This window comes from Euprymna scolopes, chromosome 13 (genome assembly GCF_053919585.1).
Source record: "Euprymna scolopes isolate OS-2025 chromosome 13, ASM5391958v1, whole genome shotgun sequence".
NCBI classification, from domain to species: Eukaryota; Metazoa; Mollusca; class Cephalopoda; order Sepiida; family Sepiolidae; genus Euprymna; species Euprymna scolopes.
The window spans coordinates 47,574,096-47,598,896 of NC_136494.1; positions in this window are offsets into that span (position 1 = coordinate 47,574,096).

Consider the following 24,801-nt stretch of genomic DNA (forward strand, 5'->3'; position numbering starts at 1 on the left):
ATGACAGTACCTGATCGTTACCCAATCCCTACATATACAAGATTTTGCATGGTTGTAAGACCTCCAAACTTTAAAATTTAAAAAAAACACACACACACTCTTTTACCACTAAATCTAGCCCACATAAGACTGCGGGTAACGACTCCATTTGGAGTTTACGAAACGCGGCTAGCACATTTCAGCGCTTCATGGACGAAGTAGTGCGCGAAATCGATAACCAGGCAGAAAAGCCGTACGGCTGTTTCCACACATAAGCGTATTTCGCAGTTGTCCCAATTTCTAAAACGGTTACAAAAATTTCCTCCGCCGTCATAGCAGATCACATTGCAGGCACGAAATCTAAGCACGAAACTTGCACACAAGTAATATCGGTTCAATTCAATATCGGTTCCCACATTTCACAAGACATTAAGACAAAAAGCGAACCCGTCCACCTAAAAAAAAGCAGAATTTGATGATGAAGCTTAGCATAGAAGCGGCATCATATGCTGAAATTACAAAAGCACCATGAAATCCATCAAAAAGCACCATATTTCAAATTTTCCCATCCCCCAGAGACTTCCGAGATTTCCCTACAATTAGAGAAAAGTATTCACAAGCAAATGGAGCAGTCGAACTTCGTATATAGATGACATCCTCGTGGCGTGGAGGAAAATGTCACTCACCTCCGCCTACTATTCAAACGGTTTCAGCAATACCAGATAAGGTAAATGCGTTTTCGGTGCTTCGTCAAAAGTTTTCCTGTGCCACATTATCAGCCTCTCTTACGCTCTTCAAGACCTTCAACCAACTAACCTCGGTCTGTTGAACTACAGACGCTTCATCTTCTAGCTTCTTTCCGACCTGTTACGAAGAAGAAAAATGAGCAGATCTCACTTAATGAGGCCCAGCTAAAAGCTTTCAATGAAGTGAACACAAAACTAGCAGTAACATCCTTTACCCGATGCCCAGTTTTTACTGTAGGTGCAACAACAGTTACAACCTTTAGCGAGACAGCTGAAACCGGCAGAACAACGTTACAGCACGTTTGGCTGTGAACTCCTGGTAATATACCTCGCACTGAAATATTTCCAATATTTCGAGGGCCGTCAATTTGTGATCTACACTTTCCGCTTACATACGTTCTAAGCCGGAAAATGTTTCCCCGTGAAACACGCCACTTTCGCCACCTGAGATTGTTTCGCATATCTCAGGTGAGCAGAATGCTGCGGCAAACGCTTTGTCCCGCCTTCCCATTAATTCTCTGTCCTCACCATTGCATATCAACTTACAGCAGATGGCCTTAGACACGTCACCTTAATTTGCAACTTGCAAATTCGCATACCTGTCCGTGCCTACCTCCGACACGCACCTCAACAGATTCACCTCGTTCCATTGACTCATCGTTTTTGACACAATTTGGCAATAATACATTTTTGAGACTTGAATTCCTTGAAAAAAAAATTTTGAAAAGAAATTTAACAATTTAAGTTCCCTGTAAATCGTCACGTTGAAATTGATGTCCGCAGTGCAACAAGATGGCAGTTTTAAAAAATTTTTAAATGAAAAGCATAGAAATGTCAAATTCATATTCACAACATTCTTGCATACGAATTCATATTCTCATACAAGCATACGAATTCATATTCTCAACAAGAATACTTATTACCCCCATCCCTGCCTATTGATTCCTATATCGCATCCTTATCGCATCCCTATCGCATCACTATCGCATCCCTATTTCTTTTTTAAAAGTCTCTCGTCGTTCACTTGTGGGCAAATGTCAAGACCTTCCCGTCGACAAATGTCAAGACCTCACATTCAGACGAGGACCATATGCAGAAGAGGACGTCCATCAAGTTGGAACACAACCGGTATTAGCAACACAATATGCATTTCCCACCCAGCCAGCTTAGATTTATTGCCGGCCTTTATTATCCGTTAAATCTTTTGATTATTGTTATCGAATAACACTTACGAATAATTTATTACGTCTGGAAAGAGGGAGGTTGGGAGAGGCTAATTAAAACTGTCAAACAATTTTTGAGAAAACTAGTTAGATTATTTTGAATTTCTAACTGCACTTTCTGATGCGCAAAAGACAATAAGCATTGTATCCAAATCAATCCCAATTAATCTGCCCCTGCCTCGAAATGAGAAAAATGCAAAAAAAAAAGACGGTTTTTCCTTTCAAAAACTTCATAGCTGGGAAGAGGTGAAAAAAAGGGTCAGGGAGGTGACATATGAGTTGTGGACCGGAGTACCTTTGATTTTGATGGCTTTTTAACATAAGCAGTTTATATTTTTTTTTGTAACGTTAGTTCGCGGCGAGCCTGCTTTGTTTTTTTACTCAAGTCGATTTATTGTTCAAACAAAAATCGATAACCAGGCAGAAAAGCCGTACGGCTGTTACTGTTTCCACGCATAAGCGTATTTCGCAGTTGTCCCAATTTCTAAAACGGTTACAAAAATTAGCTAAAGGTCCAGCATATTTTCCTCCGCCGTCATAGCAGATCACATTGCAGGCACGAAATCTAAGCACGAAACTTGCACACAATTAAGTAGTATCGGTTCAATTCAATATCGGTTCCCACATTTCACAAGACAAAAAGCGAACCCGTCCACCTAAAAAAAGCAGAATTTGATGATGAAGCTTAGCATAGAAGCGGCATCATATGCTGAAATTACAAAAGCACCATGAAATCCATCAAAAAGCACCATATTTCAAATTTTCCCATCCCCCAGAGACTTCCGAGATTTCCCTACAATTAGAGAAAAGTATTCACAAGCAAATGGAGCAGTCGAACGTCTTAAGCAAAAAGAAGGACAAACGTGCTCACGCCCTCGCCGATCTGCTGATAAACTTCCGCGAAGGCGGAATTTAACCATGCATAATGCGCCCCTCGTCCAGTCCATGGAAACAAGACGGAGATTGGCGACGACTCAATGCCATGACAGTACCTGATCGTTACCCAATCCCCACATATACAAGATTTTGCATGGTTGTAAGACCTCCAAACTTTAAAATTTAAAAAAAACACACACACACTCTTTTACCACTGAATCTAGCCCACATAAGACTGCGGGTAACGACTCCATTTGGAGTTTACGAAACGCGGCTAGCACATTTCAGCGCTTCATGGACGAAGTAGTGCGCGAAATCGATAACCAGGCAGAAAAGCCGTACGGCTGTTTCCACACATAAGCGTATTTCGCAGTTGTCCCAATTTCTAAAACGGTTACAAAAATTTCCTCCGCCGTCATAGCAGATCACATTGCAGGCACGAAATCTAAGCACGAAACTTGCACACAAGTAATATCGGTTCAATTCAATATCGGTTCCCACATTTCACAAGACATTAAGACAAAAAGCGAACCCGTCCACCTAAAAAAAAGCAGAATTTGATGATGAAGCTTAGCATAGAAGCGGCATCATATGCTGAAATTACAAAAGCACCATGAAATCCATCAAAAAGCACCATATTTCAAATTTTCCCATCCCCCAGAGACTTCCGAGATTTCCCTACAATTAGAGAAAAGTATTCACAAGCAAATGGAGCAGTCGAACTTCGTATATAGATGACATCCTCGTGGCGTGGAGGAAAATGTCACTCACCTCCGCCTACTATTCAAACGGTTTCAGCAATACCAGATAAGGTAAATGCGTTTTCGGTGCTTCGTCAAAAGTTTTCCTGTGCCACATTATCAGCCTCTCTTACGCTCTTCAAGACCTTCAACCACCCACTTCACTTCGCCAACTAACCTCGGTCTGTTGAACTACAGACGCTTCATCTTCTAGCTCCTTCCGACCTTCTTTCTTTCCGACCTGTTACGAAGAAGAAAAATGAGCAGATCTCACTTAATGAGGCCCAGCTAAAAGCTTTCAATGAAGTGAACACAAAACTAGCAGTAACATCCTTTACCCGATGCCCAGTTTTTACTGTAGGTGCAACAACAGTTACAACCTCTAGCATACTTTTCGAGACAGCTGAAACCGGCAGAACAACGTTACAGCACGTTTGGCTGTGAACTCCTGGTAATATACCTCGCACTGAAATATTTCCAATATTTCGAGGGCCGTCAATTTGTGATCTACACTTTCCGCTTACATACGTTCTAAGCCGGAAAATGTTTCCCCGTGAAACACGCCACTTTCGCCACCTGAGATTGTTTCGCATATCTCAGGTGAGCAGAATGCTGCGGCAAACGCTTTGTCCCGCCTTCCCATTAATTCTCTGTCCTCACCATTGCATATCAACTTACAGCAGATGGCCTTAGACACGTCACCTTAATTTGCAACTTGCAAATTCGCATACCTGTCCGTGCCTACCTCCGACACGCACCTCAACAGATTCACCTCGTTCCATTGACTCATCGTTTTTGACACAATTTGGCAATAATACATTTTTGAGACTTGAATTCCTTGAAAAAAAAATTTTGAAAAGAAATTTAACAATTTAAGTTCCCTGTAAATCGTCACGTTGAAATTGATGTCCGCAGTGCAACAAGAGGGCAGTTTTAAAAAATTTTTAAATGAAAAGCATAGAAATGTCAAATTCATATTCACAACATTCTTGCATACGAATTCATATTCTCATACAAGCATACGAATTCATATTCTCAACAAGAATACTTATTACCCCCATCCCTGCCTATTGATTCCTATATTGCATCCTTATCGCATCCCTATCGCATCACTATCGCATCCCTATTTCTTTTTTAAAAGTCTCTCGTCGTTCACTTGTGGGCAAATGTAAAGACCTTCCCGTCGACAAATGTCAAGACCTCACATTCAGACGAGGACCATATGCAGAAGAGGACGTCCATCAAGTTGGAACACAACCGGTATTAGCAACACAACATGCATTTCCCACCCAGCCAGCTTAGATTTATTGCCGGCCTTTATTATCCGTTAAATCTTTTGATTATTGTTATCGAACATGCTCGAATCTTACGAATAATTTATTACGTCTGGAAAGAGGGAGGTTGGGAGAGGCTAATTAAAACTGTCAAACAATTTTTGAGAAAACTAAAGTTAGATTATTTTGAATTTCTAACTGCACTTTCTGATGCGCAAAAGACAATAAGCATTGTATCCAAATCAATCCCAATTAATCTGCCCCTGACCAAATGTTACATTCCCTCGAAATGAGAAAAATGCAAAAAAAAAAGACGCTTTTTCCTTTCAAAAACTTCATAGCTGGGAAGAGGTGAAAAAAAGGGTCAGGGAGGTGACATATGAGTTGTGGACCGGAGTACCTTTGATTTTGATGGCTTCCCTTAATTTCCTCAACAATTTCCTAAAAATTAGAGGACACCTCTGCTCTAACGCTCTAACGTTTTGGAAAACGTGTTGTCAAGAAGAGAAGAACTTTTCCCACCAGTCGGTGAACCGTCGCTTATTGTATTTTATTGTAGTTTAAAAGTTTGTAATAGTAATGTGTAAACGTAATTTTGTTTAGTTAAAGCTTAGTTATAGTTATGACTTTCTGTTAGAAAAAATGTAAAATAATAGTTAGGATGTAAATTTTATTTCTAGAATTCTATCTAATAATTTGATACAAATTAGCAACACGATTTTTCTTCTATTCCGTTTGTCGATGGAAAAAGGATCGTGCAACAAGTTTTTTTTTCGAAACTTTATCCCTTATAGGAAAATTCCGTTCCTGAAACAGCTGTCGGTATTCCTGCCAAATGCAGGATTGGCTGATTACGTTGCGTTCTGTCTTTTTTGTATGGGAAAACCAAGGCTGTGGTTTATATTTTTTTTTGTAACGTTAGTTCGCGGCGAGCCTGCTTTGTTTTTTTACTCAAGTCGATTTATTGTTCAAACAAAAATCGATAACCAGGCAGAAAAGCCGTACGGCTGTTACTGTTTCCACACATAAGCGTATTTCGCAGTTGTCCCAATTTCTAAAACGGTTACAAAAATTAGCTAAAGGTCCAGCATATTTTCCTCCGCCGTCATAGCAGATCACATTGCAGGCACGAAATCTAAGCACGAAACTTGCACACAATTAAGTAGTATCGGTTCAATTCAATATCGGTTCCCACATTTCACAAGACATTAAGACAAAAAGCGAACCCGTCCACCTAAAAAAAGCAGAATTTGATGATGAAGCTTAGCATAGAAGCGGCATCATATGCTGAAATTACAAAAGCACCATGAAATCCATCAAAAAGCACCATATTTCAAATTTTCCCATCCCCCAGAGACTTCCGAGATTTCCCTACAATTAGAGAAAAGTATTCACAAGCAAATGGAGCAGTCGAACGTCTTAAGCAAAAAGAAGGACAAACGTGCTCACGCCCTCGCCGATCTGCTGATAAACTTCCGCGAAGGCGGAATTTAACCATGCATAATGCGCCCCTCGTCGAGTCCATGGAAACAAGACGGAGATTGGCGACGACTCAATGCCATGACAGTACCTGATCGTTACCCAATCCCCACATATACAAGATTTTGCATGGTTGTAAGACCTCCAAACTTTAAAATTTAAAAAAAACACACACACACTCTTTTACCACTGAATCTAGCCCACATAAGACTGCGGGTAACGACTCCATTTGGAGTTTACGAAACGCGGCTAGCACATTTCAGCGCTTCATGGACGAAGTAGTGCGCGAAATCGATAACCAGGCAGAAAAGCCGTACGGCTGTTTCCACACATAAGCGTATTTCGCAGTTGTCCCAATTTCTAAAACGGTTACAAAAATTTCCTCCGCCGTCATAGCAGATCACATTGCAGGCACGAAATCTAAGCACGAAACTTGCACACAAGTAATATCGGTTCAATTCAATATCGGTTCCCACATTTCACAAGACATTAAGACAAAAAGCGAACCCGTCCACCTAAAAAAAAGCAGAATTTGATGATGAAGCTTAGCATAGAAGCGGCATCATATGCTGAAATTACAAAAGCACCATGAAATCCATCAAAAAGCACCATATTTCAAATTTTCCCATCCCCCAGAGACTTCCGAGATTTCCCTACAATTAGAGAAAAGTATTCACAAGCAAATGGAGCAGTCGAACTTCGTATATAGATGACATCCTCGTGGCGTGGAGGAAAATGTCACTCACCTCCGCCTACTATTCAAACGGTTTCAGCAATACCAGATAAGGTAAATGCGTTTTCGGTGCTTCGTCAAAAGTTTTCCTGTGCCACATTATCAGCCTCTCTTACGCTCTTCAAGACCTTCAACCAACTAACCTCGGTCTGTTGAACTACAGACGCTTCATCTTCTAGCTTCTTTCCGACCTGTTACGAAGAAGAAAAATGAGCAGATCTCACTTAATGAGGCCCAGCTAAAAGCTTTCAATGAAGTGAACACAAAACTAGCAGTAACATCCTTTACCCGATGCCCAGTTTTTACTGTAGGTGCAACAACAGTTACAACCTTTAGCGAGACAGCTGAAACCGGCAGAACAACGTTACAGCACGTTTGGCTGTGAACTCCTGGTAATATACCTCGCACTGAAATATTTCCAATATTTCGAGGGCCGTCAATTTGTGATCTACACTTTCCGCTTACATACGTTCTAAGCCGGAAAATGTTTCCCCGTGAAACACGCCACTTTCGCCACCTGAGATTGTTTCGCATATCTCAGGTGAGCAGAATGCTGCGGCAAACGCTTTGTCCCGCCTTCCCATTAATTCTCTGTCCTCACCATTGCATATCAACTTACAGCAGATGGCCTTAGACACGTCACCTTAATTTGCAACTTGCAAATTCGCATACCTGTCCGTGCCTACCTCCGACACGCACCTCAACAGATTCACCTCGTTCCATTGACTCATCGTTTTTGACACAATTTGGCAATAATACATTTTTGAGACTTGAATTCCTTGAAAAAAAAATTTTGAAAAGAAATTTAACAATTTAAGTTCCCTGTAAATCGTCACGTTGAAATTGATGTCCGCAGTGCAACAAGATGGCAGTTTTAAAAAATTTTTAAATGAAAAGCATAGAAATGTCAAATTCATATTCACAACATTCTTGCATACGAATTCATATTCTCATACAAGCATACGAATTCATATTCTCAACAAGAATACTTATTACCCCCATCCCTGCCTATTGATTCCTATATCGCATCCTTATCGCATCCCTATCGCATCACTATCGCATCCCTATTTCTTTTTTAAAAGTCTCTCGTCGTTCACTTGTGGGCAAATGTCAAGACCTTCCCGTCGACAAATGTCAAGACCTCACATTCAGACGAGGACCATATGCAGAAGAGGACGTCCATCAAGTTGGAACACAACCGGTATTAGCAACACAATATGCATTTCCCACCCAGCCAGCTTAGATTTATTGCCGGCCTTTATTATCCGTTAAATCTTTTGATTATTGTTATCGAATAACACTTACGAATAATTTATTACGTCTGGAAAGAGGGAGGTTGGGAGAGGCTAATTAAAACTGTCAAACAATTTTTGAGAAAACTAGTTAGATTATTTTGAATTTCTAACTGCACTTTCTGATGCGCAAAAGACAATAAGCATTGTATCCAAATCAATCCCAATTAATCTGCCCCTGCCTCGAAATGAGAAAAATGCAAAAAAAAAAGACGGTTTTTCCTTTCAAAAACTTCATAGCTGGGAAGAGGTGAAAAAAAGGGTCAGGGAGGTGACATATGAGTTGTGGACCGGAGTACCTTTGATTTTGATGGCTTTTTAACATAAGCAGTTTATATTTTTTTTTGTAACGTTAGTTCGCGGCGAGCCTGCTTTGTTTTTTTACTCAAGTCGATTTATTGTTCAAACAAAAATCGATAACCAGGCAGAAAAGCCGTACGGCTGTTACTGTTTCCACGCATAAGCGTATTTCGCAGTTGTCCCAATTTCTAAAACGGTTACAAAAATTAGCTAAAGGTCCAGCATATTTTCCTCCGCCGTCATAGCAGATCACATTGCAGGCACGAAATCTAAGCACGAAACTTGCACACAATTAAGTAGTATCGGTTCAATTCAATATCGGTTCCCACATTTCACAAGACAAAAAGCGAACCCGTCCACCTAAAAAAAGCAGAATTTGATGATGAAGCTTAGCATAGAAGCGGCATCATATGCTGAAATTACAAAAGCACCATGAAATCCATCAAAAAGCACCATATTTCAAATTTTCCCATCCCCCAGAGACTTCCGAGATTTCCCTACAATTAGAGAAAAGTATTCACAAGCAAATGGAGCAGTCGAACGTCTTAAGCAAAAAGAAGGACAAACGTGCTCACGCCCTCGCCGATCTGCTGATAAACTTCCGCGAAGGCGGAATTTAACCATGCATAATGCGCCCCTCGTCCAGTCCATGGAAACAAGACGGAGATTGGCGACGACTCAATGCCATGACAGTACCTGATCGTTACCCAATCCCCACATATACAAGATTTTGCATGGTTGTAAGACCTCCAAACTTTAAAATTTAAAAAAAACACACACACACTCTTTTACCACTGAATCTAGCCCACATAAGACTGCGGGTAACGACTCCATTTGGAGTTTACGAAACGCGGCTAGCACATTTCAGCGCTTCATGGACGAAGTAGTGCGCGAAATCGATAACCAGGCAGAAAAGCCGTACGGCTGTTTCCACACATAAGCGTATTTCGCAGTTGTCCCAATTTCTAAAACGGTTACAAAAATTTCCTCCGCCGTCATAGCAGATCACATTGCAGGCACGAAATCTAAGCACGAAACTTGCACACAAGTAATATCGGTTCAATTCAATATCGGTTCCCACATTTCACAAGACATTAAGACAAAAAGCGAACCCGTCCACCTAAAAAAAAGCAGAATTTGATGATGAAGCTTAGCATAGAAGCGGCATCATATGCTGAAATTACAAAAGCACCATGAAATCCATCAAAAAGCACCATATTTCAAATTTTCCCATCCCCCAGAGACTTCCGAGATTTCCCTACAATTAGAGAAAAGTATTCACAAGCAAATGGAGCAGTCGAACTTCGTATATAGATGACATCCTCGTGGCGTGGAGGAAAATGTCACTCACCTCCGCCTACTATTCAAACGGTTTCAGCAATACCAGATAAGGTAAATGCGTTTTCGGTGCTTCGTCAAAAGTTTTCCTGTGCCACATTATCAGCCTCTCTTACGCTCTTCAAGACCTTCAACCACCCACTTCACTTCGCCAACTAACCTCGGTCTGTTGAACTACAGACGCTTCATCTTCTAGCTCCTTCCGACCTTCTTTCTTTCCGACCTGTTACGAAGAAGAAAAATGAGCAGATCTCACTTAATGAGGCCCAGCTAAAAGCTTTCAATGAAGTGAACACAAAACTAGCAGTAACATCCTTTACCCGATGCCCAGTTTTTACTGTAGGTGCAACAACAGTTACAACCTCTAGCATACTTTTCGAGACAGCTGAAACCGGCAGAACAACGTTACAGCACGTTTGGCTGTGAACTCCTGGTAATATACCTCGCACTGAAATATTTCCAATATTTCGAGGGCCGTCAATTTGTGATCTACACTTTCCGCTTACATACGTTCTAAGCCGGAAAATGTTTCCCCGTGAAACACGCCACTTTCGCCACCTGAGATTGTTTCGCATATCTCAGGTGAGCAGAATGCTGCGGCAAACGCTTTGTCCCGCCTTCCCATTAATTCTCTGTCCTCACCATTGCATATCAACTTACAGCAGATGGCCTTAGACACGTCACCTTAATTTGCAACTTGCAAATTCGCATACCTGTCCGTGCCTACCTCCGACACGCACCTCAACAGATTCACCTCGTTCCATTGACTCATCGTTTTTGACACAATTTGGCAATAATACATTTTTGAGACTTGAATTCCTTGAAAAAAAAATTTTGAAAAGAAATTTAACAATTTAAGTTCCCTGTAAATCGTCACGTTGAAATTGATGTCCGCAGTGCAACAAGAGGGCAGTTTTAAAAAATTTTTAAATGAAAAGCATAGAAATGTCAAATTCATATTCACAACATTCTTGCATACGAATTCATATTCTCATACAAGCATACGAATTCATATTCTCAACAAGAATACTTATTACCCCCATCCCTGCCTATTGATTCCTATATTGCATCCTTATCGCATCCCTATCGCATCACTATCGCATCCCTATTTCTTTTTTAAAAGTCTCTCGTCGTTCACTTGTGGGCAAATGTAAAGACCTTCCCGTCGACAAATGTCAAGACCTCACATTCAGACGAGGACCATATGCAGAAGAGGACGTCCATCAAGTTGGAACACAACCGGTATTAGCAACACAACATGCATTTCCCACCCAGCCAGCTTAGATTTATTGCCGGCCTTTATTATCCGTTAAATCTTTTGATTATTGTTATCGAACATGCTCGAATCTTACGAATAATTTATTACGTCTGGAAAGAGGGAGGTTGGGAGAGGCTAATTAAAACTGTCAAACAATTTTTGAGAAAACTAAAGTTAGATTATTTTGAATTTCTAACTGCACTTTCTGATGCGCAAAAGACAATAAGCATTGTATCCAAATCAATCCCAATTAATCTGCCCCTGACCAAATGTTACATTCCCTCGAAATGAGAAAAATGCAAAAAAAAAAGACGCTTTTTCCTTTCAAAAACTTCATAGCTGGGAAGAGGTGAAAAAAAGGGTCAGGGAGGTGACATATGAGTTGTGGACCGGAGTACCTTTGATTTTGATGGCTTCCCTTAATTTCCTCAACAATTTCCTAAAAATTAGAGGACACCTCTGCTCTAACGCTCTAACGTTTTGGAAAACGTGTTGTCAAGAAGAGAAGAACTTTTCCCACCAGTCGGTGAACCGTCGCTTATTGTATTTTATTGTAGTTTAAAAGTTTGTAATAGTAATGTGTAAACGTAATTTTGTTTAGTTAAAGCTTAGTTATAGTTATGACTTTCTGTTAGAAAAAATGTAAAATAATAGTTAGGATGTAAATTTTATTTCTAGAATTCTATCTAATAATTTGATACAAATTAGCAACACGATTTTTCTTCTATTCCGTTTGTCGATGGAAAAAGGATCGTGCAACAAGTTTTTTTTTCGAAACTTTATCCCTTATAGGAAAATTCCGTTCCTGAAACAGCTGTCGGTATTCCTGCCAAATGCAGGATTGGCTGATTACGTTGCGTTCTGTCTTTTTTGTATGGGAAAACCAAGGCTGTGGTTTATATTTTTTTTTGTAACGTTAGTTCGCGGCGAGCCTGCTTTGTTTTTTTACTCAAGTCGATTTATTGTTCAAACAAAAATCGATAACCAGGCAGAAAAGCCGTACGGCTGTTACTGTTTCCACACATAAGCGTATTTCGCAGTTGTCCCAATTTCTAAAACGGTTACAAAAATTAGCTAAAGGTCCAGCATATTTTCCTCCGCCGTCATAGCAGATCACATTGCAGGCACGAAATCTAAGCACGAAACTTGCACACAATTAAGTAGTATCGGTTCAATTCAATATCGGTTCCCACATTTCACAAGACATTAAGACAAAAAGCGAACCCGTCCACCTAAAAAAAGCAGAATTTGATGATGAAGCTTAGCATAGAAGCGGCATCATATGCTGAAATTACAAAAGCACCATGAAATCCATCAAAAAGCACCATATTTCAAATTTTCCCATCCCCCAGAGACTTCCGAGATTTCCCTACAATTAGAGAAAAGTATTCACAAGCAAATGGAGCAGTCGAACGTCTTAAGCAAAAAGAAGGACAAACGTGCTCACGCCCTCGCCGATCTGCTGATAAACTTCCGCGAAGGCGGAATTTAACCATGCATAATGCGCCCCTCGTCGAGTCCATGGAAACAAGACGGAGATTGGCGACGACTCAATGCCATGACAGTACCTGATCGTTACCCAATCCCCACATATACAAGATTTTGCATGGTTGTAAGACCTCCAAACTTTAAAATTTAAAAAAAACACACACACACTCTTTTACCACTGAATCTAGCCCACATAAGACTGCGGGTAACGACTCCATTTGGAGTTTACGAAACGCGGCTAGCACATTTCAGCGCTTCATGGACGAAGTAGTGCGCGAAATCGATAACCAGGCAGAAAAGCCGTACGGCTGTTTCCACACATAAGCGTATTTCGCAGTTGTCCCAATTTCTAAAACGGTTACAAAAATTTCCTCCGCCGTCATAGCAGATCACATTGCAGGCACGAAATCTAAGCACGAAACTTGCACACAAGTAATATCGGTTCAATTCAATATCGGTTCCCACATTTCACAAGACATTAAGACAAAAAGCGAACCCGTCCACCTAAAAAAAAGCAGAATTTGATGATGAAGCTTAGCATAGAAGCGGCATCATATGCTGAAATTACAAAAGCACCATGAAATCCATCAAAAAGCACCATATTTCAAATTTTCCCATCCCCCAGAGACTTCCGAGATTTCCCTACAATTAGAGAAAAGTATTCACAAGCAAATGGAGCAGTCGAACTTCGTATATAGATGACATCCTCGTGGCGTGGAGGAAAATGTCACTCACCTCCGCCTACTATTCAAACGGTTTCAGCAATACCAGATAAGGTAAATGCGTTTTCGGTGCTTCGTCAAAAGTTTTCCTGTGCCACATTATCAGCCTCTCTTACGCTCTTCAAGACCTTCAACCACCCACTTCACTTCGCCAACTAACCTCGGTCTGTTGAACTACAGACGCTTCATCTTCTAGCTCCTTCCGACCTTCTTTCTTTCCGACCTGTTACGAAGAAGAAAAATGAGCAGATCTCACTTAATGAGGCCCAGCTAAAAGCTTTCAATGAAGTGAACACAAAACTAGCAGTAACATCCTTTACCCGATGCCCAGTTTTTACTGTAGGTGCAACAACAGTTACAACCTCTAGCATACTTTTCGAGACAGCTGAAACCGGCAGAACAACGTTACAGCACGTTTGGCTGTGAACTCCTGGTAATATACCTCGCACTGAAATATTTCCAATATTTCGAGGGCCGTCAATTTGTGATCTACACTTTCCGCTTACATACGTTCTAAGCCGGAAAATGTTTCCCCGTGAAACACGCCACTTTCGCCACCTGAGATTGTTTCGCATATCTCAGGTGAGCAGAATGCTGCGGCAAACGCTTTGTCCCGCCTTCCCATTAATTCTCTGTCCTCACCATTGCATATCAACTTACAGCAGATGGCCTTAGACACGTCACCTTAATTTGCAACTTGCAAATTCGCATACCTGTCCGTGCCTACCTCCGACACGCACCTCAACAGATTCACCTCGTTCCATTGACTCATCGTTTTTGACACAATTTGGCAATAATACATTTTTGAGACTTGAATTCCTTGAAAAAAAAATTTTGAAAAGAAATTTAACAATTTAAGTTCCCTGTAAATCGTCACGTTGAAATTGATGTCCGCAGTGCAACAAGAGGGCAGTTTTAAAAAATTTTTAAATGAAAAGCATAGAAATGTCAAATTCATATTCACAACATTCTTGCATACGAATTCATATTCTCATACAAGCATACGAATTCATATTCTCAACAAGAATACTTATTACCCCCATCCCTGCCTATTGATTCCTATATTGCATCCTTATCGCATCCCTATCGCATCACTATCGCATCCCTATTTCTTTTTTAAAAGTCTCTCGTCGTTCACTTGTGGGCAAATGTAAAGACCTTCCCGTCGACAAATGTCAAGACCTCACATTCAGACGAGGACCATATGCAGAAGAGGACGTCCATCAAGTTGGAACACAACCGGTATTAGCAACACAACATGCATTTCCCACCCAGCCAGCTTAGATTTATTGCCGGCCTTTATTATCCGTTAAATCTTTTGATTATTGTTATCGAACATGCTCGAATCTTACGAATAATTTATTACGTCTGGAAAGAGGGAGGTTGGGAGAGGCTAATTAAAACTGTCAAACAATTTTTGAGAAAACTAAAGTTAGATTATTTTGAATTTCTAACTGCACTTTCTGATGCGCAAAAGACAATAAGCATTGTATCCAAATCAATCCCAATTAATCTGCCCCTGACCAAATGTTACATTCCCTCGAAATGAGAAAAATGCAAAAAAAAAAGACGCTTTTTCCTTTCAAAAACTTCATAGCTGGGAAGAGGTGAAAAAAAGGGTCAGGGAGGTGACATATGAGTTGTGGACCGGAGTACCTTTGATTTTGATGGCTTCCCTTAATTTCCTCAACAATTTCCTAAAAATTAGAGGACACCTCTGCTCTAACGCTCTAACGTTTTGGAAAACGTGTTGTCAAGAAGAGAAGAACTTTTCCCACCAGTCGGTGAACCGTCGCTTATTGTATTTTATTGTAGTTTAAAAGTTTGTAATAGTAATGTGTAAACGTAATTTTGTTTAGTTAAAGCTTAGTTATAGTTATGACTTTCTGTTAGAAAAAATGTAAAATAATAGTTAGGATGTAAATTTTATTTCTAGAATTCTATCTAATAATTTGATACAAATTAGCAACACGATTTTTCTTCTATTCCGTTTGTCGATGGAAAAAGGATCGTGCAACAAGTTTTTTTTTTGAAACTTTATCCCTTATAGGAAAATTCCGTTCCTGAAACAGCTGTCGGTATTCCTGCCAAATGCAGGATTGGCTGATTACGTTGCGTTCTGTCTTTTTTGTATGGGAAAACCAAGGCTGTGGTTTATATTTTTTTTTGTAACGTTAGTTCGCGGCGAGCCTGCTTTGTTTTTTTACTCAAGTCGATTTATTGTTCAAACAAAAATCGATAACCAGGCAGAAAAGCCGTACGGCTGTTACTGTTTCCACACATAAGCGTATTTCGCAGTTGTCCCAATTTCTAAAACGGTTACAAAAATTAGCTAAAGGTCCAGCATATTTTCCTCCGCCGTCATAGCAGATCACATTGCAGGCACGAAATCTAAGCACGAAACTTGCACACAATTAAGTAGTATCGGTTCAATTCAATATCGGTTCCCACATTTCACAAGACATTAAGACAAAAAGCGAACCCGTCCACCTAAAAAAAGCAGAATTTGATGATGAAGCTTAGCATAGAAGCGGCATCATATGCTGAAATTACAAAAGCACCATGAAATCCATCAAAAAGCACCATATTTCAAATTTTCCCATCCCCCAGAGACTTCCGAGATTTCCCTACAATTAGAGAAAAGTATTCACAAGCAAATGGAGCAGTCGAACGTCTTAAGCAAAAAGAAGGACAAACGTGCTCACGCCCTCGCCGATCTGCTGATAAACTTCCGCGAAGGCGGAATTTAACCATGCATAATGCGCCCCTCGTCGAGTCCATGGAAACAAGACGGAGATTGGCGACGACTCAATGCCATGACAGTACATGATCGTTACCCAATCCCCACATATACAAGATTTTGCATGGTTGTAAGACCTCCAAACTTTAAAATTTAAAAAAAACACACACACACTCTTTTACCACTGAATCTAGCCCACATAAGACTGCGGGTAACGACTCCATTTGGAGTTTACGAAACGCGGCTAGCACATTTCAGCGCTTCATGGACGAAGTAGTGCGCGAAATCGATAACCAGGCAGAAAAGCCGTACGGCTGTTTCCACACATAAGCGTATTTCGCAGTTGTCCCAATTTCTAAAACGGTTACAAAAATTTCCTCCGCCGTCATAGCAGATCACATTGCAGGCACGAAATCTAAGCACGAAACTTGCACACAAGTAATATCGGTTCAATTCAATATCGGTTCCCACATTTCACAAGACATTAAGACAAAAAGCGAACCCGTCCACCTAAAAAAAAGCAGAATTTGATGATGAAGCTTAGCATAGAAGCGGCATCATATGCTGAAATTACAAAAGCACCATGAAATCCATCAAAAAGCACCATATTTCAAATTTTCCCATCCCCCAGAGACTTCCGAGATTTCCTTACAATTAGAGAAAAGTATTCACAAGCAAATGGAGCAGTCGAACTTAGTATATAGATGACATCCTCGTGGCGTGGAGGAAAATGTCACTCACCTCCGCCTACTATTCAAACGGTTTCAGCAATACCAGATAAGGTAAATGCGTTTTCGGTGCTTCGTCAAAAGTTTTCCTGTGCCACATTATCAGCCTCTCTTACGCTCTTCAAGACCTTCAACCACCCACTTCACTTCGCCAACTAACCTCGGTCTGTTGAACTACAGACGCTTCATCTTCTAGCTCCTTCCGACCTTCTTTCTTTCCGACCTGTTACGAAGAAGAAAAATGAGCAGATCTCACTTAATGAGGCCCAGCTAAAAGCTTTCAATGAAGTGAACACAAAACTAGCAGTAACATCCTTTACCCGATGCCCAGTTTTTACTGTAGGTGCAACAACAGTTACAACCTCTAGCGAGACAGCTGAAACCGGCAGAACAACGTTACAGCACGTTTGGCTGTGAACTCCTGGTAATATACCTCGCACTGAAATATTTCCAATATTTCGAGGGCCGTCAATTTGTGATCTACACTTTCCGCTTACATACGTTCTAAGCCGGAAAATGTTTCCCCGTGAAACACGCCACTTTCGCCACCTGAGATTGTTTCGCATATCTCAGGTGAGCAGAATGCTGCGGCAAACGCTTTGTCCCGCCTTCCCATTAATTCTCTGTCCTCACCATTGCATATCAACTTACAGCAGATGGCCTTAGACACGTCACCTTAATTTGCAACTTGCAAATTCGCATACCTGTCCGTGCCTACCTCCGACACGCACCTCAACAGATTCACCTCGTTCCATTGACTCATCGTTTTTGACACAATTTGGCAATAATACATTTTTGAGACTTGAATTCCTTGAAAAAAAAATTTTGAAAAGAAATTTAACAATTTAAGTTCCCTGTAAATCGTCACGTTGAAATTGATGTCCGCAGTGCAACAAGAGGGCAGTTTTAAAAAATTTTTAAATGAAAAGCATAGAAATGTCAAATTCATATTCACAACATTCTTGCATACGAATTCATATTCTCATACAAGCATACGAATTCATATTCTCAACAAGAATACTTATTACCCCCATCCCTGCCTATTGATTCCTATATCGCATCCTTATCGCATCCCTATCGCATCACTATCGCATCCCTATTTCTTTTTTAAAAGTCTCTCGTCGTTCACTTGTGGGCAAATGTAAAGACCTTCCCGTCGACAAATGTCAAGACCTCACATTCAGACGAGGACCATATGCAGAAGAGGACGTCCATCAAGTTGGAACACAACCGGTATTAGCAACACAACATGCATTTCCCACCCAGCCAGCTTAGATTTATTGCCGGCCTTTATTATCCGTTAAATCTTTTGATTATTGTTATCGAACATGCTCGAATCTTACGAATAATTTATTACGTCTGGAAAGAGGGAGGTTGGGAGAGGCTAATTAAAACTGTCAAACAATTTTTGAGAAAACTAAAGTTAGATTATTTTGAATTTCTAACTGCACTTTCTGATGCGCAAAAGACAATAAGCATTGTATCCAAATCAATCCCAATTAATCTGCCCCTGCCTCGAAATGAGAAAAATGCAAAAAAAAAAGACGGTTTTTCCTTTCAAAAACTTCATAGCTGGGAAGAGGTGAAAAAAAGGGTCAGGGAGGTGACATATGAGTTGTGGACCGGAGTACCTTTGATTTTGATGGCTTCCCTTAATTTAACCAAGGCTGTGGTTTATATTTTTTTTTGTAACGTTAGTTCGCGGCGAGCCTGCTTTGTTTTTTTACTCAAGTCGATTTATTGTTCAAACAAAAATCGATAACCAGGCAGAAAAGCCGTACGGCTGTTACTGTTTCCACACATAAGCGTATTTCGCAGTTGTCCCAATTTCTAAAACGGTTACAAAAATTAGCTTAAGGTCCAGCATATTTTCCTCCGCCGTCATAGCAGATCACATTGCAGGCACGAAATCTAAGCACGAAACTTGCACACAATTAAGTAGTATCGGTTCAATTCAATATCGGTTCCCACATTTCACAAGACATTAAGACAAAAAGCGAACCCGTCCACCTAAAAAAAGTAGAATTTGATGATGAAGCTTAGCATAGAAGCGGCATCATATGCTGAAATTACAAAAGCACCATGAAATCCATCAAAAAGCACCATATTTCAAATTTTCCCATCCCCCAGAGACTTCCGAGATTTCCCTACAATTAGAGAAAAGTATTCACAAGCAAATGGAGCAGTCGAACGTCTTAAGCAGAAAGAAGGACAAACGTGCTCACGCCCTCGCCGATCTGCTGATAAACTTCCGCGAAGGCGGAATTTAACCATGCATAATGCGCCCCTCGTCCAGTCCATGGAAACAAGACGGAGATTGGCGACGACTCAATGCCATGACAGTACCTGATCGTTACCCAATCCCTACATATACAAGATTTTGCATGGTTGTAAGACCTCCAAACTTTAAAATTTAAAAAAAACACACACACACTCTTTTACCACTAAATCTAGCCCACATAAGACTGCGGGTAACGACTCCATTTGGAGTTTACGAAACGCGGCTAGCACATTTCAGCGCTTCATGGACGAAGTAGTGCGCGAAATCGATAACCAGGCAGAAAAGCCGTACGGCTGTTTCCACACATAAGCGTATTTCGCAGTTGTCCCAATTTCTAAAACGGTTACAAAAATTTCCTCCGCCGTCATAGCAGATCACATTGCAGGCACGAAATCTAAGCACGAAACTTGCACACAAGTAATATCGGTTCAATTCAATATCGGTTCCCACATTTCACAAGACATTAAGACAAAAAGCGAACCCGTCCACCTAAAAAAAAGCAGAATTTGATGATGAAGCTTAGCATAGAAGCGGCATCATATGCTGAAATTACAAAAGCACCATGAAATCCATCAAAAAGCACCATATTTCAAATTTTCCCATCCCCCAGAGACTTCCGAGATTTCCCTACAATTAGAGAAAAGTATTCACAAGCAAATGGAGCAGTCGAACTTCGTATATAGATGACATCCTCGTGGCGTGGAGGAAAATGTCACTCACCTCCGCCTACTATTCAAACGGTTTCAGCAATACCAGATAAGGTAAATGCGTTTTCGGTGCTTCGTCAAAAGTTTTCCTGTGCCACATTATCAGCCTCTCTTACGCTCTTCAAGACCTTCAACCAACTAACCTCGGTCTGTTGAACTACAGACGCTTCATCTTCTAGCTCCTTCCGACCTTCTTTCTTTCCGACCTGTTACGAAGAAGAAAAATGAGCAGATCTCACTTAATGAGGCCCAGCTAAAAGCTTTCAATGAAGTGAACACAAAACTAGCAGTAACATCCTTTACCCGATGCCCAGTTTTTACTGTAGGTGCAACAACAGTTACAACCTTTAGCGAGACAGCTGAAACCGGCAGAACAACGTTACAGCACGTTTGGCTGTGAACTCCTGGTAATATACCTCGCACTGAAATATTTCCAATATTTCGAGGGCCGTCAATTTGTGATCTACACTTTCCGCTTAAATACGTTCTAAGCCGGAAAATGTTTCCCCGTGAAACACGCCACTTTCGCCACCTGAGATTGTTTTGCATATCTCAGGTGAGCAGAATGCTGCGGCAAACGCTTTGTCCCGCCTTCCCATTAATTCTCTGTCCTCACCATTGCATATCAACTTACAACAGATGGCCTTAGACACGTCACCTTAATTTGCAACTTGCAAATTCGCATACCTGTCCGTGCCTACCTCCGACACGCACCTCAACAGATTCACCTCGTTCCATTGACTCATCGTTTTTGACACAATTTGGCAATAATACATTTTTGAGACTTGAATTCCTTGAAAAAAAAATTTTGAAAAGAAATTTAACAATTTAAGTTCCCTGTAAATCGTCACGTTGAAATTGATGTCCGCAGTGCAACAAGAGGGCATTTTTAAAAAATTTTTAAATGAAAAGCATAGAAATGTCAAATTCATATTCACAACATTCTTGCATACGAATTCATATTCTCATACAAGCATACGAATTCATATTCTCAACAAGAATACTTATTACCCCCATCCCTGCCTATTGATTCCTATATCGCATCCTTATCGCATCCCTATCGCATCACTATCGCATCCCTATTTCTTTTTTAAAAGTCTCTCGTCGTTCACTTGTGGGCAAATGTAAAGACCTTCCCGTCGACAAATGTCAAGACCTCACATTCAGACGAGGACCATATGCAGAAGAGGACGTCCATCAAGTTGGAACACAACATGCATTTCCCACCCAGCCAGCTTAGATTTATTGCCGGCCTTTATTAAATCTTTTGATTATTGTTATCGAACATGCTCGAATCTTACGAATAATTTATTACGTCTGGAAAGAGGGAGGTTGGGAGAGGCTAATTAAAACTGTCAAACAATTTTTGAGAAAACTAAAGTTAGATTATTTTGAATTTCTAACTGCACTTTCTGATGCGCAAAAGACAATAAGCATTGTATCCAAATCAATCCCAATTAATCTGCCCCTGCCTCGAAATGAGAAAAATGCAAAAAAAAAAGACGGTTTTTCCTTTCAAAAACTTCATAGCTGGGAAGAGGTGAAAAAAAGGGTCAGGGAGGTGACTTATGAGTTGACTTTGATTTTGATGGCTTCCCTTAATTTCCTCAACAATTTCCTAAAAATTAGAGGACACCTCTGCTCTAACGCTCTAACGTTTTGGAAAACGTGTTGTCAAGAAGAGAAGAACTTTTCCCACCAGTCGGTGAACCGTCGCTTATTGTATTTTATTGTAGTTTAAAAGTTTGTAATAGTAATGTGTAAACGTAATTTTGTTTAGTTAAAGCTTAGTTATAGTTATGACTTTCTGTTAGAAAAAATGTAAAATAATAGTTAGGATGTAAATTTTATTTCTAGAATTCTATCTAATAATTTGATACAAATTAGCAACACGATTTTTCTTCTATTCTGTTTGTCGATGGAAAAAGGATCGTGCAACAAGTTTTTTTTTCGAAACTTTATCCCTTATAGGAAAATTTCGTTCCTGAAACAGCTGTCGGTATTCCTGCCAAATGCAGGATTGGCTGATTACGTTGCGTTCTGTCTTTTTTGTATGGGAAAACCAAGGCTGTGGTTTATATTTTTTTTTGTAACGTTAGTTCGCGGCGAGCCTGCTTTGTTTTTTTACTCAAGTCGATTTATTGTTCAAACAAAAATCGATAACCAGGCAGAAAAGCCGTACGGCTGTTACTGTTTCCACACATAAGCGTATTTCGCAGTTGTCCCAATTTCTAAAACGGTTACAAAAATTAGCTAAAGGTCCAGCATATTTTCCTCCGCCGTCATAGCAGATCACATTGCAGGCACGAAATCTAAGCACGAAACTTGCACACAATTAAGTAGTATCGGTTCAATTCAATATCGGTTCCCACATTTCACAAGACATTAAGACAAAAAGCGAACCCGTCCACCTAAAAAAAGCAGAATTTGATGATGAAGCTTAGCATAGAAGCGGCATCATATGCTGAAATTACAAAAGCACCATGAAATCCATCAAAAAGCACCATATTTCAAATTTTCCCATCCCCCAGAGACTTCCGAGATTTCCCTACAATTAGAGAAAAGTATTCACAAGCAAATGGAGCAGTCGAACGTCTTAAGCAAAAAGAAGGACAAACGTGCTCACGCCCTCGCCGATCTGCTGATAAACTTCCGCGAAGGCGGAATTTAACCATGCATAATGCGCCCCTCGTCCAGTCCATGGAAACAAGACGGAGATTGGCGACGACTCAGTACCTGCCATGACAATCCCCACATATACAAGATTTTGCATGGTTGTAAGACCTCCAAACTTTAAAATTTAAAAAAAACACACACACACTCTTTTACCACTGAATCTAGCCTGCGGGTAACGACTCCATTTGGAGTTTACGAAACGCGGCTAGCACATTTCAGCGCTTCATGGACGAAGTAGTGGGCGACTTGGACTTCGTATATAGATGACATCCTCGTGGCGTGGAGGAAAATGTCACTCACCTCCGCCTACTATTCAAACGGTTTCAGCAATACCAGATAAGGTAAATGCGTTTTCGGTGCTTCGTCAAAAGTTTTCCTGTGCCACATTATCAGCCTCTCTTACGCTCTTCAAGACCTTCAACCACCCACTTCACTTCGCCAACTAACCTCGGTCTGTTGAACTACAGACGCTTCATCTTCTAGCTCCTTCCGACCTTCTTTCTTTCCGACCTGTTACGAAGAAGAAAAATGAGCAGATCTCACTTAATGAGGCCCAGCTAAAAGCTTTCAATGAAGTGAAAACAAAACTAGCAGTAACATCCTTTACCCGATGCCCAGTTTTTACTGTAGGTGCAACAACAGTTACAACCTCTAGCATACTTTTCGAGACAGCTGAAACCGGCAGAACAACGTTACAGCACGTTTGGCTGTGAACTCCTGGTAATATACCTCGCACTGAAATATTTCCAATATTTCGAGGGCCGTCAATTTGTGATCTACACTTTCCGCTTACATACGTTCTAAGCCGGAAAATGTTTCCCCGTGAAACACGCCACTTTCGCAATTCACCTGAGATTGTTTCGCAATTCATATATCCGACATATCTCAGGTGAGCAGAATGCTGCGGCAAACGCTTTGTCCCGCCTTCCCATTAATTCTCTGTCCTCACCATTGCATATCAACTTACAGCAGATGGCCTTAGACACGTCACCTTAATTTGCAACTTGCAAATTCGCATACCTGTCCGTGCCTACCTCCGACACGCACCTCAACAGATTCACCTCGTTCCATTGACTCATCGTTTTTGACACAATTTGGCAATAATACATTTTTGAGACTTGAATTCCTTGAAAAAAAAATTTTGAAAAAAAATTTAACAATTTAAGTTCCCTGTAAATCGTCACGTTGAAATTGATGTCCGCAGTGCAACAAGAGGGCATTTTTAAAAAATTTTTAAATGAAAAGCATAGAAATGTCAAATTCATATTCACAACATTCTTGCATACGAATTCATATTCTCATACAAGCATACGAATTCATATTCTCAACAAGAATACTTATTCTTTCATTACCCCCATCCCTGCCTATTGATTCCTATATCGCATCCTTATCGCATCCCTATCGCATCACTATCGCATCCCTATTTCTTTTTTAAAAGTCTCTCGTCGTTCACTTGTGGGCAAATGTCAAGACCTTCCCGTCGACAAATGTCAAGACCTCACATTCAGACGAGGACCATATGCAGAAGAGGACGTCCATCAAGTTGGAACACAACCGGTATTAGCAACACAACATGCATTTCCCACCCAGCCAGCTTAGATTTATTGCCGGCCTTTATTATCCGTTAAATCTTTTGATTATTGTTATCGAACATGCTCGAATCTTACGAATAATTTATTCCGTCTGGAAAGAGGGAGGTTGGGAGAGGCTAATTAAAACTGTCAAACAATTTTTGAGAAAACTAAAGTTAGATTATTTTGAATTTCTAACTGCACTTTCTGATGCGCAAAAGACAATAAGCATTGTATCCAAATCAATCCCAATTAATCTGCCCCTGACCAAATGTTACATTCCCTCGAAATGAGAAAAATGCAAAAAAAAAAGACGCTTTTTCCTTTCAAAAACTTCATAGCTGGGAAGAGGTGAAAAGTCAAAGGGTCAGGGAGGTGACATATGAGTTGTGGACCGGAGTACCTTTGATTTTGATGGCTTCCCTTAATTTCCTCAACAATTTCCTAAAAATTAGAGGACACCTCTGCTCTAACGCTCTAACGTTTTGGAAAACGTGTTGTCAAGAAGAGAAGAACTTTTCCCACCAGTCGGTGAACCGTCGCTTATTGTATTTTATTGTAGTTTAAAAGTTTGTAATAGTAATGTGTAAACGTAATTTTGTTTAGTTAAAGCTTAGTTATAGTTATGACTTTCTGTTAGAAAAAATGTA